Source organism: Panthera tigris, chromosome A2 (assembly GCF_018350195.1).
Source record: "Panthera tigris isolate Pti1 chromosome A2, P.tigris_Pti1_mat1.1, whole genome shotgun sequence".
Lineage (NCBI taxonomy): Eukaryota > Metazoa > Chordata > Mammalia > Carnivora > Felidae > Panthera > Panthera tigris.
The window spans coordinates 78,517,861-78,537,329 of NC_056661.1; the positions used below are offsets into that span (position 1 = coordinate 78,517,861).

The 19,469-nt window shown below is 41.8% G+C and overlaps 1 pseudogene; it reads right to left on the bottom strand.

Annotated features, from left to right (window-relative positions):
• Window positions 1–8,936: 8,936 nt before the first annotated feature.
• On the bottom strand, window positions 8,937–18,913 carry LOC122236336 (annotated as a pseudogene).
• Between the last annotated feature and the right edge of the window lie 556 nt (window positions 18,914–19,469).

The window sequence follows — 19,469 nt, forward strand, 5'->3', positions numbered from 1 at the left end:
AACCTCCTACAATGACTGTTGTTAACAGTTTGCTGTTATTTCTAATTATTTCCTCTGTGTTTATACAGGTGGGTATATCCAGATCTAAATGTATGGTGTGTGCACAGAGATAGACACACACATACACACGTATATACATATTTTATTTTATGAGAGAGAGAGAAAGAGAGCACAAGTGAGTGAGGGGCAGAGAGAGAATCCCCCAAGTGAGAGAGCACTAGTAGCAGGGCTCCAACTCACCAGAATGGGTGCTCAAATTCATGAACCAAGATGGGGCGCCTGGCTGACTCAGTCAGTCAAGCATCCGACTTTGGTTCAGGTCATGATTTCCTGGTTCGTAAGTTCGAGCCCCGCGTCAGGCTCTGTGCAGAGAGGAGCCTGCTTCAGATTCTGTGTCTTCCTCTCTCTCTGCCCCTCCCCTGCTCATGCTCTGTCTGTATCTCTCTTCCAAAAATAAACATTTAAATAAATAAATAAATAAATAAATAAATAAGGGGGGGATTACAGAGAGGGAGGGAGGCAAACCATAATAGACTCTTAAATACTGAGAATAAACTGAGGGCTGATGGGGGTGGGGGAGAGAGGAAAGTGGGTGATGGGCATTGAGGAGGGCACTTATAGGGATGAGCACTGGGTGTTGTATGGAAACCAATTTGACATTAAATTATATTTAAAAAAATAGAACTACAGGGGCGCCTGGGTGGCTCAGTCGGCTGAGCCCCCGACTTCGGCTCAGGTCATGATCTCACGGTCTGTGAGTTCGAGCCCTGCATCGGGCTCTGTGCTGACAGCTCAGAGCCTGGAGCCTGCTTTGGATTGTGTGTCTCCCTCTCTCTCTGACCCTCCCCCGTTCATGTTCTGTCTCTTTCTGTCTCAAAAATAAAACATTAAAATTTTTTTTTAAAAAATAGAACTACAAAAATAAATAAATAAATAAATAAATAAATATTAAAAAAAAAAATTCATGAACCGTGAGATCATGACCTGAGCCCAAGTTGGATACTTAACCAACTGAGTCACCCAGGTGCCCCATATATACACATTTCTAATGTGCATGAATGTGTGTATACTCTATGCTGCAACTTTCTTTCTCCATGTAATATTCTTTACTTTACTTCCTTTTTCTTTAAAAGCTAAATTTATTTCAAATGAAGTGTATACTCAACTGACAAAACTGTATTTTTCCTGAAATTTCACTTATTCCTGAAATTTCCTATTATTTATTATCACTCATTTTATGTATAAACATGTATTAAGTAGGTGCTATGTTAAAATTTTATAATTCTAGGGGCACCTGGGTGGCTCAGTTGGTTGAGAGTCCAACTTGGTCTCGGCTCATGGTCTCACGGTTCATGAGCTCAAGCCCCATATCAGTCTCCATGTTGACAGCACAGAGACTGTTTGGGATTCTCTCTCCTTCTCTCTGCCCCTCTCTGGCTCACTCTTTCTGTCTCTCTCTCAAGATAAACTTAAACAAATATTTTGTAATTCTATTAAAAACAAAGGCAAAAACTTTTTTTTTAATGTTTATTTTTGAGAGAGAGAAAAAGGGACAGAGTGTGAGTGGGGGAAGGGCAGAGAGAGAGAGGGAGACACAGAATCCAAAGCAGGCTCCAGGCTCTGAGCTGTCAGCACAGAGCCCAACGTGGGGCTCGAACTCACGGACTGTGAGATCATGACCTGAGCCAAAGTCAGACAGTTAACCAGCTGAGCCACCCAGGTGTGCCTTTAGGCAAAAACTTTTTAACTCATTTCCCACTAATTTTTGTGCAGGTGTTCCCTTAACTTGTATTATTTCCCTAATCTCCAAATAAAATATCAATATATAATAAATTGAAAAAGCTCTCCTAGTTTTTTCCACTTTCCATCCTGTGAGGGTTCAATGGATGTGGAAAAGTACAACTTTTTTAGTAGCTATACTTTCAGATATATTTCTGGTTTAATATGGCAGATTGAACATACCCATCTTACTCTTTCTTGCTTAATTAAGAAATTATAGGAGAGTGAACAGGTGGGATCACATGGGTAGAGAAAAAGAAGAGGAAATTGCCCTTAGCCCAATACACCGCATGTAATGAAGGAATCCTGGCAATTGGAAAGCTTGAGGTCAACGAATACAAAGAGCAGGGCTGGGCCCGGAAGCCATATTTAGAGTAATTCATTAAAGAAGCATGCTTGGAATTACGGGGACAGTCGGTTCCCTCCCCTCTCGGCTTCTTTCACTTATTTGTTACACAAATATTTGTTGGGCACTTTGTAAAGCACTAGGCTCTGCTCCCAGTGCCTTTGCCCTTGGGATAAAGCCAGTGTACCGTTCTCTAAAGCAAGTGGGCAGGTAGCCCAAGGAGGGCACCCAGTGTAGTGTTCCAAGCCTGGGCGAAGGAGAACAGTGCCTGAACTGACTTCAGAGCCCCATAGCAGATGTGGGTGGGGAGCAGGGAAAGGCAGTGCTGCCTAGGAGAAAAACACACTCAGCCTGTTCCATCTAAAGTACAGCCCTTTTTAATTTGGGGATTGTGGGGTTCCCCAGCCTGCCTGCTGGCTCCTCACCCACACATCTTGCAGTGAGGCATGCTGGAAGGCCAGCTGTGCCACTTACTCAGAAGCAGCTCAGTCTCCCCTTCAGGAGGGGCCGGCTGGAGAACAGAGAACATCAGTACTGAAGAACCCCACCCACCACACCCTCGGCTACCCAGTGGAGGCCTTTGCTCCTACCTGTGGGTCCGAGAATGTCAGAGCTCACCAGACAGGAAGAGAGGCAGCAGCAGCATGGAAGAGAAGGACCAAGAGAAACAAACTGAATAACAGACCCCACAGGAGACACAAATAACTCCAGAAACAGAAGAGATTTAAAATTGTCTTATTTAGTATACTCAGAGGGTAGTGCATCAATCAAACAAACAGTCTGCAGGGAAGGGAGATTGACTGGACAACTGGAAGAGTGATTGCCGAAGTAACGTAATGGATTGGAAGAATGATAAAGGGGACTCGTGGAAGGCTGCGTAATTGGGAGGACAAAGTAGAGGAAGCCTCTCAGAACAGAAATCAAAAAGATAGCACTTGGAGGCTATGTCAAGGTAAAGATGGAGAACAAAGACCAGAGTGGGGAAATAAATCATAGAAAAATGCCACTTGCCAAGTGTCAGGACTAATTGGAAAGGCCCACACATTTAGATGAGATTTCAGAAATCCAAAAATCTTCCCAAGAGCAGGGTAAAAAGCCATGGCACTTGCAGAATATCCAAATGAGACTGACTTCAGATTTCTATTCACCAAATGCTGGAGGATGTTGGAGTGATGTCTTCAAAGATGGAGGATAAAAGTCTTAGAACCTAAAATTTTATACCTAGCTGAGGCATCAATCAAAAGTGAAGGCAAAATAAAGATACCTTCACATGTAAAGATAGACCTGCGTGAGGAATTTTTTGAAGATATTCTCCAGCAAAAAAAAAAAAAAGTGCACCTGGGTGGCTCAGTCAGTTCAGTGTCTGACTCTTGAATTCAGCACAGCTCATGACCTCACAGTTTGTGGATTCAAGCCCCCCATCAGGCTTTGCGCTGACAGCTTAAGATTCTCTCTCCTCTCAATCTGTCCCTCTCCTGCTCACTCTCTCTCTTTCAAAAATAAACAAACATTAAAAAAAAAAAAAAAAAAAAAAAAGGGAGCGCCTGTCTGGCTTAGTCCATAGAGCATGCGACTCTTGATCTCAGGAATGTGAGTTTGAGACCCACATTGGGTATAGAGATTACTGAAAACTAGTAATAATCAACCAATCAATCCAAAAATAGGAAAATGATGTGGTCCTAGCAGTTAGAAACTGAAACAGAGGGGCACCAGGCTGGCTCACTCTAAGGAGCATGTGGCTCTTGATCTTGAAGTTGTGAGTTCAAGCCCCATGTTGGGTGTAGAGTGCTTAAATAAATAAACATAAATTGACCAAAGTACAACACAGTTAATATTAGAAATAGAAAGGCAAATATTCACAAGATTCTCCTTTGACTGCCAAAGACATATGGTTGCATTTTCCTTTTTTGTTTGTTTGTTTGTTTGTTTATTTTGAAAGAGAGAAAGTATGAGCTGGGGAGGGGCAGAGAGGGAGAGAAAGAGAATCACAAGCAGGCTCTGAGCTATCAGAGCTCAGAGCTCGACTCACCAACTGAGAGATTGTGACCTGAGCCAAAGTCAAGAGTCCGATGCCTAACCAATTGAGCCACTCAGGCTCCCCTTCCTTTTTTTGGGGGGGTGGGGGGTGGGGGGTTCCAATACACTATTTCATTCTTTAATAGTATTTGCACATTCACAGCTTTTATGACACTACTTCTTTGGTCTTACTCTTTTAGGATGTATTCATTCAGTAGATGTTTATTGAGCACCTATTAGCCAGGAACTGTTCCTGGCACTGGGAACATTCAGCGAACACGACACAACTCTTTGCATAGACTTATTTTCTCAGAACTGGGGAGACACATCTTTGGGGAGGTGGCTGAGATCTGAGCTGAAATCTGAACCAAGTGAGGGAGTGAGCCATGAAGAGCAAATACAAAGGCCCTGAGGCAGAAACACATGGTTTGCTACAGCAAAGAGGAAATTCAAGTTCATATTTAAGTAGGTAAACAGTATATAAATATTCATCTTGACAAAGTACGATAGTGTAACTAGCAAAAATTGAGAAGAGATTAAAAGAATAAATGCATTAATTTGCTCATATTCATAGAGAGAAATCAGTAGATATAATGTGACATTTCTAATTTAAGAAGCTGATGATTTTATATGATATTTTTAAAGACAGCAAGCCAGTAGGAGAAGTAGGAATAAAAGCCAACTGGAACCACTGGGAGTAAACGAGAGTGTTATATAAATCACTTATATACCAGAAAGTGGAAAATATAGCCTAAAGTTGATAAGTCAGGAAAAAACATGAAAGGATTTTATTTCATATCAGAAGGATAATGAACTAACGAATGAAAACGAGAAACTGTAAACAGAAATTGTCTGCGTATGTGGACCTGGGAATGAGGAAGGAGCCACTTTCATTTTTTCATTTCCTCCCCTTCTGTTCTACTTTAGTTCTTTCTGCCTGTTCTTTTGACTTTGCCTGCATAGCTATATTCTCAAAGTAGCTTCAGGGGCACATGGGGGGCTCAATAAGTTACACACCTGATTTCTGCTCAGGTCAGAATCTTGAGGTTCATGAGTCTGAGCCCCTCGTCAGGCTCTGTGCTGACAGCTGAGAGCCTGGATCTGGCTTCAGATTCTGTGTCTCCCTCTCTCTCTCTCTCTCTCTCTCTCTCTCTGCCCCTCCCCCTCCCTCAAAAATAAATAGACATTAAAAAAATAAAAATAGCTTTAAAATAATATAGAAACTGTTTTTGGTACCAAAAGCACTTAAAGTAACTTACAAACATGCAAACAATAATAATTGTAATAATGAGATGAATTCAAGAAGGAAGGAAAATCATTATAGGAAGTTTTAAGCTAAGGTGATATTTAGTATTTAAAAATTATTAAATACTCAGGCGGTTATTAAAAATTATTAAATACTCAGGTGGCTCAGGCGGTTAAGCATCTGACTTCGGCTCAGGTCATGATCTCATGGTTCGTGGGTTTGAGCCCTGCTTCAATGTCTGTGCCGATAGCTCGGAGCCTGGAGCCTGCTTCAGATTCTGTGTCTCCCTCTCTCTCTGCCCCTCCCTGCTTGTGCTCTGTCTCTCTCTGTCTCTCAACAATAAGTACATGTAAAAAAAATTTTTTTTTTTAACTATTTAAGGTATACGTGACAGATTTCTCACGGCTTTGCTGTATTGAATGTTTCTTGAAATTTCTCACAATTCTAACTCCAACAGTAAATTCTCTTTTTGGAGATAATGATCCACTGGAGTGATCTAAGGGAATGAGCTACATCATTCCAGCCAGAAGTCCTTGACCAACACACTATGTCAGTTTCATTTGAAATCTGACCTGCTTTTCTAAATTTAATTTAGATGATGAGAACACAGATAGTTCCTTGTGATATACCAATAAGGGACCTGGAGAAATGAACATGGTAACCAAGACTTGAAACACAGAGTTTTGTAATTGGTCAACATTTTGTGTGTGGTTTATAAATTCTAAAAGGCATCCTGGCTGGCTCAGTCAGAGGAGCATGTGACTCTTGATCTCAGGGTTGTGAGTTCGAGCCCCACATTGGGTGTAAAGATTACTTACATAAAAAAAAAAAAAACAAAAAAAAAAACAAAAAAAAAAAAACAACTTTAGAACATTTTTTAAAAAGAGAGAGAGAGAGAGAGAGGCATCTAGGTCGCTCAGTCAGTTAAGCATCTGACTTTGGCCCAGGTCATGATCTCACGGTTCATGAGTTCAAGCCCCACATTGGGCTTGCTGTTATCAGATCTTCTGTCTCCTTCTCTGCCCTTCCCCCATGCTCTCTCTCTCAAAATAAATAAACATTTAAAAAACAAATTTTTTTAAAGAACTTACACACTGGAAAGATGCAAATCTTTTATTGACATTTATGACATGTTAATCAGCCAGCAGAGGGGGACATGGCTGTACAGCTGTTAGCAAATAGCCTTTTCAACTAGCAGTAAGAAGGATGCTGTCAGCCTACAAGGAATCATCAAACAGGTCTTTGAGATCATGCAGGCCATTTTTCATATGAGGAAAATGGGACCCAGAGCAGCAAACCTACTTGGGCCAGAGTGAGCACCTCCTCATCTCTGACTCCTAATGCAGTGTTCTTTCCTCTATACTTGGATTCTGAAAAGGACAGTGCTGGCCCCTTAGCATTTAAAAACAGGGTTTTTTTAATGTTTATTTATTTTTGAGAGAGAGAGAGAGAGAGAGAACCAGTGGGAGAGGGGCAGAGAGAGGGAGACACAGAATCTGAAACAGGCTTCAGGTTCTGAGCTGTCAGCACAGAGCCCAACGTGGGTTCGAACTCATGAACTTCGAGATCATTACTTGAATCAAAGTGGGACATTTAAGCGGCTGAGTCACCCAGGCACCCCTGTGTGGTTCCATTTTTAAGAAATGTTAGAAAATGCAAACTATGCTAAGTAGATCAGTGGTTACTTAGGGATGGGAGTATGCGGGTACATTGGGATGGAGAGATTACCAAGGAGCATGAGGAAACCTGGGATGATGGCTATATTCATCTTGATTGTGGTGATAATTTCTCAGGCAAATAATATGTCAAAAGTTATCAAATTGGGGCACCTGGGTGGCTCAGTGGGTTAACCATCTGACTCTTGACCTTGGCTCAGGTCATGATCTCACGGTTCATGAGTTCAAGCACCACATAGGGCTCTGTGCTGACTGTGGGGAGCCTGCTTGGGATTTTCTCTCTCTGCTCTCTCTCTCTGCCCCTCTCATTTCTATCTCTCTCTTTCTCAAAATAAATAAATAAAATTTTAAAATAAATAAATGAATAAATGCAATGTGTCTTATCTCCTACAGATACATACTGTAGTATTTATAGATGAGATTATATGTCTGGGATTTACTGAATTGGAGGAAATGATGGGTATGGATGAAATAAATTTGGCCAAATATTACTAATATTGAATTTAAAATGGTCACATAGAGGTTTGTTATACTATTCTTTCTACTTATGTGCTTTTTGAGATTTCCCAAGATAAGTTTTTGTTGTTGTTGAGTTTTTTATAAAATGATCATTTTAGGGTAGCCTAGGTGGCTCAGTTAAGTGTCTGACTTTTCAGCGGGGCAGGAAGAGAGAGAGCGTGGGCACAAGTGCAGCAGGGGCTGAGAGAGAGAGAGAATCTTAAGCAGGCTCCATTCTCAGCATGGAGCCCAATGTGGGGCTCGATCCTATGACCCAGGGATCACGACCTGAGCTGGGGTTGAGAATCAGACACTCAACTAGCTGAACCACCCAGGTCTGACTCTTGATCTCAGCTCAGGTCATGATCTCAGGGTCGTGAGTTCGAGCCCCACGTTGGGTTCCATGCAGGGTGTGAAGCCTACTTAAAATTGAAAAAAAAATTATTATTTTAGTCATGCTCTGAAACAGTGGAGTAGACTAAGTGGCCTCTAATCTTCTCATCTGAGAAAACATACCTTTTCTATTAAGTAATAATCTCTATCATGAACTATCTGCTTCTCACTAGAAGCAAAAAATTGAAGTCTGAAAGACACATGGGGTTTTTTGACCAATTAATCATAAATCCCTATACTGATATGCTGTTGGAATCATTGCTTAAAAAATGAAAAGTGAGCCAGTGGCATAGGATAAGAATGCTATTTTAAAATTTCTTTCTTCTTAACTCACCCCCAAATGTCACAGAAATAACCTGTCACTGAAGGTTTCATTACTTTGAAACTCAAAGTAAATTATATTTTTATTCTGGCTGGAGGAGAGAAAAGGTGACCTCAGCTTTTCTGACTAGATACAAGTTTTCTAAATTAAAAAAAAAAAAAAAAAAAAAAAAACTGAGCCAACTGGAAACTCTCTTTAGGGGGCAAGCATGGGATAAGTAATTATATCAAAGTATTATTTGCAAAAAGTTTAAAATGTGACTCATGCAGAAACAGACCCATAAATACAGAGACAAACTGGTGGTTCCCGGAGGGTACTAGGGGGAGGAGGAGGGCAAAATGGGTGCAAGGGAGTGGGAGGCACAGGCTCAGTTATGGACTGAGTAAGTCATGGGGATGAAAGATACAGCCTAGGGAAATAGTCACTGGTGCTGTCGTAGTGTTGTGTGGTGACAGACGGCAGCCACACTTGTGAGCACAGCAGAATGTCCTTGCTGAATCACCATGTTGTACACCTGAAACTAATGTAACATTGTACATAACAATGTACTTTGACAACACATATACTTACTGATGGCATGTAGATGACTCATACAAATAGAGAAGGAACACACGGAGAAGGTTTTTTTCAACTCATCAGTGAGTTGTGTACATCCTGTCTTCAGTGGGGGGACTGCTGAATCGGGCCCCGAGGGCCCCGCACGCCTGCAGACCGGCCCGCGACAGTACTTGAACTCAGGAGCGGGAGCAGTCCATTCACCCTGAAATTCCTCTTTGGTCACGCACGGCCTTTTCAGCAGCGGCCTGCTCTTCCTTTTCGATGCTTCTGGATCTCTGTAGAAGCAGAGATGGGGCAGGACCTCCCGTGGGTGTTCACGGAAAGGGAGCCGCGCGCGCGCGTGCGCAGAACTTCCCGGGCCAGCAGCCACGTGGGACCCACCGAGCGAGCTCCCCCGTTGTTGCAACGGCTGGCAGCGCCCACAGAGGGCAGAGGCGAGTCTGTGACACAGGGCGATGGGACGCAGGTGAAAGGAAGACGCCTCCGTGAGAGGCTGGCGGTCAGCTCTGGGATCAGTTACCATCAGAAGTCTCGGCTCCCGGAAGGCTGCCTGGATCTGGGTTAGTGAAGAAGGTTCCAGAAGTGAAGTGGCCAACAATAGGAGTGGCTCCAGCAGCAGCCGCAGCAGCAAACCTCAGCACAGCTCACTGGCCAGTACTCCTAGATGATGTGACACTGACATCAGCTGGGGTTTCAATGGCAGCAATGGCACGAGCTGCCAGCAGAAGCTTCTCCCAGGTTCTCTTCAGATTTATCATGTAGCTGCCACCACTTTTCCTCTTGTATATGTACTGTTCCATTTGGAAGTCAAGGTTGATGCCACCTAGATGGGTTCCTGCTGCGGGGAATTTAAGGACATCCTCCTCCTTGCATTTGTAGGACATCAAGGGCTCAGGATATTGTGAAAATTTCCCTTTAAGTTATGACAGGAACACAGGACAATGCCGTATGGACCCCTCCCAGGGTAGCATGGAAAAGCAAGCATCCAAGTCTTGATTCTGGCTCAGGTCATGATCTCAAGGTTCCTGGTATCGAGCCCTACATTGGGCTCCTCACTGACAGTGCGGAGCCTGTTTGGGATTCCCTCTCTCCTCTCTCCCTCTCCTCTCTCTCTCTCAAAATAAATAAACTTAAAAAAAATGGCTACATGAGGGATCCTTGAGGTGATGGAAATGCTCTGTCTTGACTCTATTCATCAGTATCCTGACTGTATACTGTACTATAGTCCTGCAAGATGTTCCTGTTGTGGAAACTGGGTAGAGAGTACACAGCATCTCTCTGTATTATCTCTTACAACTGAAAGTAAATCTACAAAAATCTTGAATTTTAAATTTTTATATATTTATTTATTTTTAGGTTTATTCACTTGTTTTGAGAGAGAGCACACGCATCCACTAGAAGGGGAAGGGCAGAGAGAGAGGGAGAGAGAAAGAATCCCAAGCAGGCCACACGCCACCAGTGCAGAGCTCAACTTGGGACTCAAACTCACAAACTGGGAGTTCATGACTTGAGCCGAAATCAAGAGTCGGACACTTAACCAACTGAGCCACCCAGGTGCCCCTAAAGTTTAACTTTAAAAAAAAAAAAAGAATTGCTCTGTTAGATACAAAACTGGTTAGTTAATATCTTTTGATAATAAACCATAAACTTCTTTTCCCATAACCTTTGATGTTATATTTCTGTCAGACAGATTAATATTACCCTTACTGGAGAAAAATACATCTTAACATGTGAATTCATAAGATCTAGACTTTTAATCAATGGCGAATAGGGAAACAAACAAACAAGTGAAACAAACAAAGGGACTTCTAGAATCAGCAAACTGTCCTCAGCAGGCCAAATGTAGCCAGTGGATGTTTTGGCACAGCCCATGAGTTAAGAATGGCCTTTACGTTTTTCAAGGATTGTAAAATCCAAAAACCTGAATAATTGAATGATTCTTTTTTTTTTTTTTTTTCCCAGAAACAGTTTGCTGACCCCTAGGTCCTAGATAATTAAATAATACTTTGGTGGACATGTTAAACAATGTCTTCAAATGTCACACATGAAAGTAAGGGAAAAGGACAAGTCTGTATTTTTGGCGTCATATTGACGAAATGTGTTTAAATGTTTTATGCCATTAAAAAAATGACACTTAGATAGATATAAACAACAAAGTCATCTAAACACATCAGCGATTCTGAAATACCCTAAGCAAAAAAAAAAAAAAAAAAAAAAGGAATAGGTACAAGTTATTATCAGCTACAGAGTGCTTCTACTCAAATTTATAGGTAAAAAACATTAAATAACACATATTCAGTGTAAAAGAGAATTTCTTATAAGTGAATTCTAAGTTGCAGAAATTTCAATCTCTCTACAACACATAACCTTTAGAAGACCTTTCCTATCTCTTACATTAGTAAACAAATATTTACTGAGGCCTCCCAGTTGTAGAGTCAAACCAACATATTGAAATACACAACAAAAAATAGACTTTTGGGGCATCTGGCTGGCTCAGTTGGTAGAAAACATGACTCTTGATCTCAGGGTCATGAGCTCAAGCCCCACATTGGGTGTGGAGCCTATTTAAAAAAAAAAGGGGGGTGCACCTGGGTGGCTCAGTTGGTTGAGCGTCCGACTTCGGCTCAGGTCATGGTCTCGTGGTGCGTGGGTTCGAGCGCCGAATCGGGCTCTGTGCTGACAGCTTGGAGCCTGGAGCCTGCTTCTAATTCCATGTCTCCCTCTCTCTCTGCCCCTCCCCTGCTCATGCTCTGTCTCTCTCTGTCTCAAGAATGAATGAACGTGGGGCACCTGGGTGGCTCAGTCGGTTAAGTGGCCAACTTCGGCTCGGGTCGTGATCTCTCGGTCTGTGGGTTCGAGCCCCACGTCGTGCTCTGTGCTGACGGCTCGGAGCCTGGAGCCTGTTTCGGATTCTGTGTCTCCCTCTCTCTGACCCTCCCCCGTTCATGCTCTGTCTCTCCCTGTCTCAAAATTAAAAAAAATAAATAATAAAAATTTTTAAAGAATGAATGAACGTTAAAAAAAATTTTTTTTTTAAATAGATTTTTGCTTTGATTGTCAAAGCGCTGACAAATAGAAGTAGGATAAAGAAAGGAAATATCTACTCAGTAAATAGATAATAAATAAGATAAAGAGAATAGATCATTAATAGCTCAGAATGTGATAGAGTTAGGAGAAATGCTAGTACATTATCGAAAGATAGAACTGCAGAACAGCAGCTAGAGTTTGTCTTTCCCAGCCCTGCCCTCAGACCTTTTTCTCAAAGACCCAAAAAGCCTCTCCAAACATGGGCCCCTTCATTAGTTCCCTAGGGTTGCTATAACAAACTGGCTTAAAGTAACAGAAATGTTGGGGCAACTGGTTGGCTCAGTCAGAAGAGCATGTGACTTTGGACCTCTGGGTAATGAGTTCAAGCCCCTCATTGGTTGTAGAGATTACTTAAAACAAAACAAAAATCCAGAAATGTCTTCTCTCCTCATGGCTGGAAGCTGGGAGTCTGAAATCCAGGCCTCGGTAGGGCCATACTCCCTGTGCAGGTCTAGGGAAGAACGCTTCCTGGTTTCTTCCTAGCTTTTGGTAGCTGCCCACGCTCTCAGCATTCCTTGCCTTGTAGATGAACTACTTCAGTCTCTGCCTCTGAGGTCACGTGGCCTTCTTCCCTCTGTCTCTGTGTCTTCTGTATCTTTGTATCCAAATTTCCCTCTTCTTACAAGGTCACCAGTCATTGAATTAGGACCCACCCTAATCCAGTGTGACCTCTTTTTAACTTGATGACATCTCCAAAGACTATTTCTAAATAAGGTTACATTCACAGGGATGGTGGTGAAGAGTGGGTGTGTTAAAACTTCAAAATCTCTTTTTAGCGGACACAGTTCAACCTATACTAGGGTCCTCTCCTCAGCTCTTCTCTTTAGGCAATACCCCGCATAACTACACCGACTGGTCTAAAGTGGGGTGTAGACTACTTGGAATATTGGAATAAGTATTATACCTTGCATTTGTGTTTATTTTTGTGCAAATGTGAAATTAAGCTCAATCAGTATTTAGTATGTGGATTTTTCACTCTGGTACCCTGTCATTCATATATCAGTCACTCAATATCAAATATGTTATTCTGAGGAAAGACTGGGGGTTCCTGACATGGAGGCATCATCACACTCCAGAATACGGGGCCATTTGCAGATTACCCAAGCCTAGTTACTAGATTTGTAGGTTGTATTATCTAGTTTAATGAAACCAACCCTCACAAAATTAACCTATGGCTTTAAAAAGATTCCCCTGGAGGGGTGCCTGGATGGCTCAGTCCTTGGAATATGCAACACTTGATCTCTGAGTGGTAAGATCAAGCCCCACATTGGGCGTGGAGCCTACTTAAAAAAAAAAAAGTTCCCGGGGCACCTGGGTGGCTCAGTCGGTTGAGTGGCCGACTTCGGCTCAGGTCATGATCTCTCGGTCCGTGAGTTCTAGCCCCGCGTCGGGCTCTGTGCTGACAGCTCGCAGCCTGGAGCCTGTTTCAGATTCTGTGTCTCCCTCTCTCTGACCCTCCCCCGTTCATGCTCTGTCTCTCTCTGTCTCAAAAATAAATAAACGTTAAAAAAAAATTTAAAAAAAAGTTCCCTAGAGCATTGATTCTCAAAGTGAGGTCTGGGAACCCACAGGAGTTCTGTGAGCCCCAAATACATAGCACTAAGACGTTTGTGCCTTTTTCCACTCTCAAACTCTCCTAAGTATGCAGTGGGGTTTTCTATAGGCTCCGTGACATGGATGCCATCATCATTCTGCTGCAAATGGAATGTGCGCTTAAGGGTTCTTGTTTTTTAAATTTTTTCTGTTTTAATTTCCAATATGATAAATATCAACAGATACATGACCACATCGAAAAACATCTCTTTGAGGGGCACCTCGGTGACTCTGTCAGTTAAGCGTCTGACTCTTGATTTCGGCTCAGGTCATGATCTCATGGTTGGTGAGTTCGGCCCCATGTCGGGCTGAGCACTGACGGCGCAGAGGCTGCTTGGGATTCTCTCTCTCTTCTCTCTTCCCTTCCCCTGTTCGCTCTGTCTCTCAAAATAAACTTTAAAAAATTGAAAAAAGAAAAACATGTCTCTGAGGTCTATAATTTTTTTCACTTTTTTAATGTTTATTTATTTTTTGAGAGAGAGAGACAGAGCGTGAGCAGGGGAAGGTCAGAAAGAGAGGGAGACACAGAATCCAATGCAGGCTCCAGGCTCCAAGCTGTCAGCACAGAGCCCGATGTGGGGTTCGAACCCATGAACTGTGAGAACATCACCAGACTGAAGTCAGACACTTAACTAACTGAGCCACCCAGGCACCCCCAAACTCTTGATCTCAGCTCAGGTCTTGATCTCAGGGTAATGAATTCAAGCCCTGCCTTGGGATCTGCATTGGGCATAAAGCCAATTAAAAAAAAAGAAAGAGAAAGAAAGAAAGAAAGAAAGAAAGAAAGAAAAAAAAATTATGAGGACTACTTGAAATAAAAATTTTTATTCTTATCATTATTTTCTATCCCTTAACATTTTTTTAGTATTTATTTTTGAGAGAGAGAGAGTGTGTGTGTGCAAGTGGGGGAGGGGCAGAGAAAGAGGGGGACAGAGGATCCCAAGCGGGCTCCATGCTGACAGCAGCGAGCCCAGCGTGGGTCTCTAACCCACAAACCACAAGATCATGACCTGAGCCCAAGTCAGATGCTGAACTGACTAAGCCACTCAGGCACTTATCATTACTGATAAACTTTGCCCTAAGTGTTTATTATATATCAAACCTTTATGAAATATCTTCTTTGCTTTGATAGCCATTAAGATCAAGTACAAAAATAAACTGAACTTAGAAGTGTTTTTATGAATTGCTATGTCATAAAGTGTCAAACCAAGATTTAAAAAATTTGAAAGGACCATAATTAGTCATTTTGCTCTCACTACAAAGTTAGTACTGGCAACATTTTTAGTAAGAACAAAAAGTCTTGATTTTGTAAATTATAGAATTATTTTTAGTTATCTTTATTTTGTCTTTCTAAAATGTTTTTGTACAATTTTATAATGCAGGTAATATGTTGGTTTTGTGACTGATGTAGTAATTCATAAAAATAAGTAAATATCATATTGAGGGTGCTTTCTTGAAATGTTTACTGATGGGGTACAATATCAAAAAAACATTTGATCATCTGGCTGCTTGTTAAAATGCACATCCCTTGGTCTCCAAATTGAACCTAGTAAACAAGATTGGGTTGGAATCTGATAAGTTGTATTTATTATTATCATTTTTTAATTAATGAGGCTCCACACCTAATGTGGGTTTTGAACTTATGACCTTGAGATCAAGAATCACATGCTCTACTGATGGAGCCAGACAGGCACCCCCTGATAAGTTGCATTTAAAGCCAAACCCCATGTGTTTCTAATATATGTTAAAGTTTGAGTATTGGAGCCGGGGATGGTAAACTCAAATGCTTATAGAGCTAAGAAAATGATAATGATGACAGTGTTGATGACAAATGCTTATTTGCTCTTACTATGTGCCCAGCACTATTCTAAGCACTTGATATATTTTGACTCATTTATTCCTCTCAATAACCCACTGATAAAGATACTATTATAATCCCCATTTAACTTGAGGAAATAGTGGCACAGAGAGAATAAATTATTGTCCAAGAGCACAAAGTAGTGGAGCCAGTATTCAAACCCAGAGCAGTCTGGCTCTGCTATCTATAACGAATGTCATGGGAAGCAGGCTTGGTGAGGATTCTGGCAAAGCAGAGAATGTATGTTGCTTGTGGGAATGAAGATCCAGTTTGGACAGATCTCATGCATTTAATACAATATGAAAATCTAGGGCGCCTGGGTGGCTCAGTTGGTTAAGCATCTGACTTGGGCTCAGGTCATGGTCAAAGGGTTCGTGAGTTGGAGCCCCGCATCAGGGAGTTTGAGCCCAGCTTCAGGTGAGCCCCATTTCTCTCTCTCTCTCTCTCTCTCTCTGCCACTTGCTCACTTGTGCCCTCTCTCTAAAATAAAATATAGGAAAATCTGCATTCATTTACATAAAATCTTTTAATATAGGTAATGCAGGTAGTGAAATTATTTTAACCATGCTTCACTATGCTCTTTGTGAACCAACAAAACATACGATAGCTGGATATGGTCATTGGGCTGCCACGTACAACATCTGCCTCATCCATTTTTTCCTTCCAACGAAGCTCACATCCATAGGCTCCAGCCTAGTTGTAGCAATGCAGATTAATTTGAGCATGTAATGCCTCTTTAAGTCTTAATATCTGATCATCTCTTACTGTATAACCCTCAGGTGGAGTATTTATAATTTTCTTTAAAAAAATTTTTTTTTAACTTTTATTTATTTTTGAGAGAGACAGAGACAGAACATGAGTGGGTTAGGGGCAGAGAGAGAAGGAGACACAGAAGCAGAAGAAGGCTCCAGGCTCTGAGCTATCAGTACAGAGCCCAACGCGGGGCTCGAACTCATGAACCATGAGATCATGACCTGAGCCGAAGTCAGACGCTCAACAGACTGAGCCACCCAGGCGCCCCGAGTATTTATAATTTTCAAGATGACTTCTTTAAGTGGGCTAAGAAAATGAGAAATTTCAAATTTTAGACATGTACAGAAGAAGTTGTGGTGGTTATTGTTGTGGTTGTTGTTACTCCTAGGTAGCTTCATGCTTCAACAGTCTTAACCACTCTTGGTCAAGTTGATTTTATCCATATGTCTGCTTTTCCTCATGCCCATCACTACATAAGTTTTAAGCAAATTCTATACATTACATAATTTCATCCAGAAATTAAAAATTACTTTAAAAAAATTTTTTTAACATTTATTCATTTTTGAGAGTGAGAGAGACAGAGCATGAGCGGGAAGGGGGCAGAGAGAGAGGGAGACACAGAATCTGAAACAGGCTCTAGGCTCTGATCTGTCAGCACAGGGCCCAACGCGGGGCTTGAACTCACAGATTGCGAGATCATGACCTGAGCTGAAGTCGGACGCTCAACCGACTGAGCCACCCAGGCGCCCCTAAAAATTACTTTTTGAGATTAAAAAGTCCAAGCTCAAACTCAAAGAAATGACTTTTTTTTTTTTAAGTAAACTCTATGCTCAATGTGGAGCTCAAATTCATGACCCTGAAATCAAGAATTACATGCCAAGAACCCCTCAAGGAAATGACTCTCTAATGGTGAAGTCTCTGCATGCAATTGAAGGGAAGATATTTGAACTAGGAGCCTTTAATGGACCTCTACATTTTTACCATTTAAGTAACTGACTCAGCTCTCTACAGATATGATAGTAAGTTGGGTACTTCAGAGAAAGTATATTGTAGATGGATTGTAGCTGAGACTGAAAGGGGAGAAGAGAGGTTGTTAATTTCATACATTATGAGAACCTGAAGGCAAGGACTTGAAGGCAGAAGACTGGAGGAGGAAAAAGAAGAGATTGGGTTAAAATGTAACTTAAATGGTTTAAATAATGAGATTTATTATCTTATATAATAAGAAATCTAGAAGTAAGCAGTTTCAAGTTGATTAATTCAATAGTTCAACCATGTTATCCTTTCCCATTTCCTCTCTGCCATCCTCAGCACGTCCTCTTTTCATGAACTGCCTCTTAATTCCCCTCCTGGTGACCAGGTAGCATGGCATCCTGCAGAAAGAAAGGGATCCTTTTTCCCCTCTTGTGGTGGAGTTTTGGATTGATTCTCTCGATATCCATTTTATTTGTCATCTATTTTGAGAATCTAGAAAGCTAAACACGGTATTTTCCAGGTTCCTTGGCAGCTAGAATTCAGACTATGAATCAGGTCCTGCCAACTGGATGTAGGAGAGAGAGGTACAAGGTGGAAATGAGATGGGTTTTGTTGTGGCTGAGGTGGCAACTGCTTCCAGGGGACTCCTGAGTCCAGTCGCCACTTTCGTGAGTGGGAGGAAGTTATAGCAGCTTCTTTTTATTTTATTTTATTTTATTTTATTTTATTTTATTTTAGAGAGAGAGAGCAGGAGAGTGCCAGCAGATGGGGGGGGGGTGGGAGGGAGGGAGAGAGAGAGAGAGAGAGAGAGAGAGAGAGACTGGCTCAAGCAGGCTCTACACCCAGCATGGCTCCATCTCACAATCCTGGGATTATGACCTGAAATCAAGAGTCTGATGCTTGGGTGCCTGGGGGGCTCAGTCAGTTAAGCATCTGACTCTTGATAGCAGCTCAGGTTATGATCTCACCGGTTTCAGGAGTTTAAGCCCCGAGTCGGGCTCTGTGCTCACAGTGCAGGGACCTCTTGGGATTCTGTCTCCCTCTCTCTCTGCCCCTCTCCCACTCGTGCACAGAGTGCTCTCTCTTTCTCAAAACGAATCTGACGCTCAATGGATGGAGCCACCCAGGCACCCCAGTTATAGCAGTTTCTTAATCTTTGAATTGCAGCTACATTGACGTGACCTTGAACCAGAGTCCCGTGGGCAGCCTCCAGATGTCTGCTTTTCCAGGCTTTCAATGACTTTCTAATCACCTTATTCCCTGTATCAAATCCCTTTTTATTTGATGTATTTAGAGTCCTTTCTATTCTTAAACCAATCACTGGCTGATAAACACCTTTTTATTTTTTTTCTTAAAATATTTTCTTTTATGTTTATTATTTTTTTTAAGTTTTTATGTATTTTGAGAAAGAGAGAGCATAAGCGGGGGAAGGGCAGAGTGAGAAGGAGAGAGAGAGAATCCCAAGCAGGGTCTGCACTGTCAGCATGGAGCTGACAAAGCCACAAACCACGAGACCATGACCTGTGCCAAAACCAAGAGTTGGATGCTTAACTGACTGAGCCACCCAGGCACCCCTAAAGATTTTATTTTTTTAAGTAATCTCTACACCCAACTGTGGGACTTGAACCCAGGGATCAAGAGTCATGCGCTCCACCAACTGAGCCAGCCAGGCGCCCCTTTTTTTCTTTTTAAAGGGGAAAGAAACCTTTCCCAAAAACATCTAGAAGACACCCCTTCTTGTCTCATTGAGAACTGGGTCCTATGCCTCATTGAGGAGAAATGAGTCACATGCTCATCCCTGAGGTACCTCCATGATTTGTTTAAACCAGTGACTCCTAACATTGGTCTGGGAAGCATGGGAGATCCTTTTTGATAGTTTTAAATTTTTTCCCTTTTCCTTTGTATTGTCTCAGGAATGGACAGTGGAGTCCCCTAGAGGCTGCGTGGCATGAGATGGCCGTGAGTTAAATGCACATGCAGATATGAGATTCTGTCTTCTCTTAAGCCAGACATTAGAGACATTTGCAAAAATGTAAAACAGTGCCACTCTTCTAACTAAATATTTTATTTTGGAAAATATAGTTACTTTTCATTAAAATATATTCTTTAAATTAACATTGTAGGCATATTATTACTTTAATATAAATTCTTAATCCTGGTTTCAATTTCTGTTTTTTTTAACTTTTTAATGTTTATTTATTTTTGAGAGAGAGAGAGAGAGTATGAGCAGGAGAAGGGCAGAAAAAGAGGGAGACACAGAACCCGAAGGAGTCTCCAGGTTCTAAGCTGTCAGCACAGAGCCTGACGCAGGATTTAAACTCACGAACCATGAGATCATGACCTAAGTTGAAGTCTGACACTTAATCGAC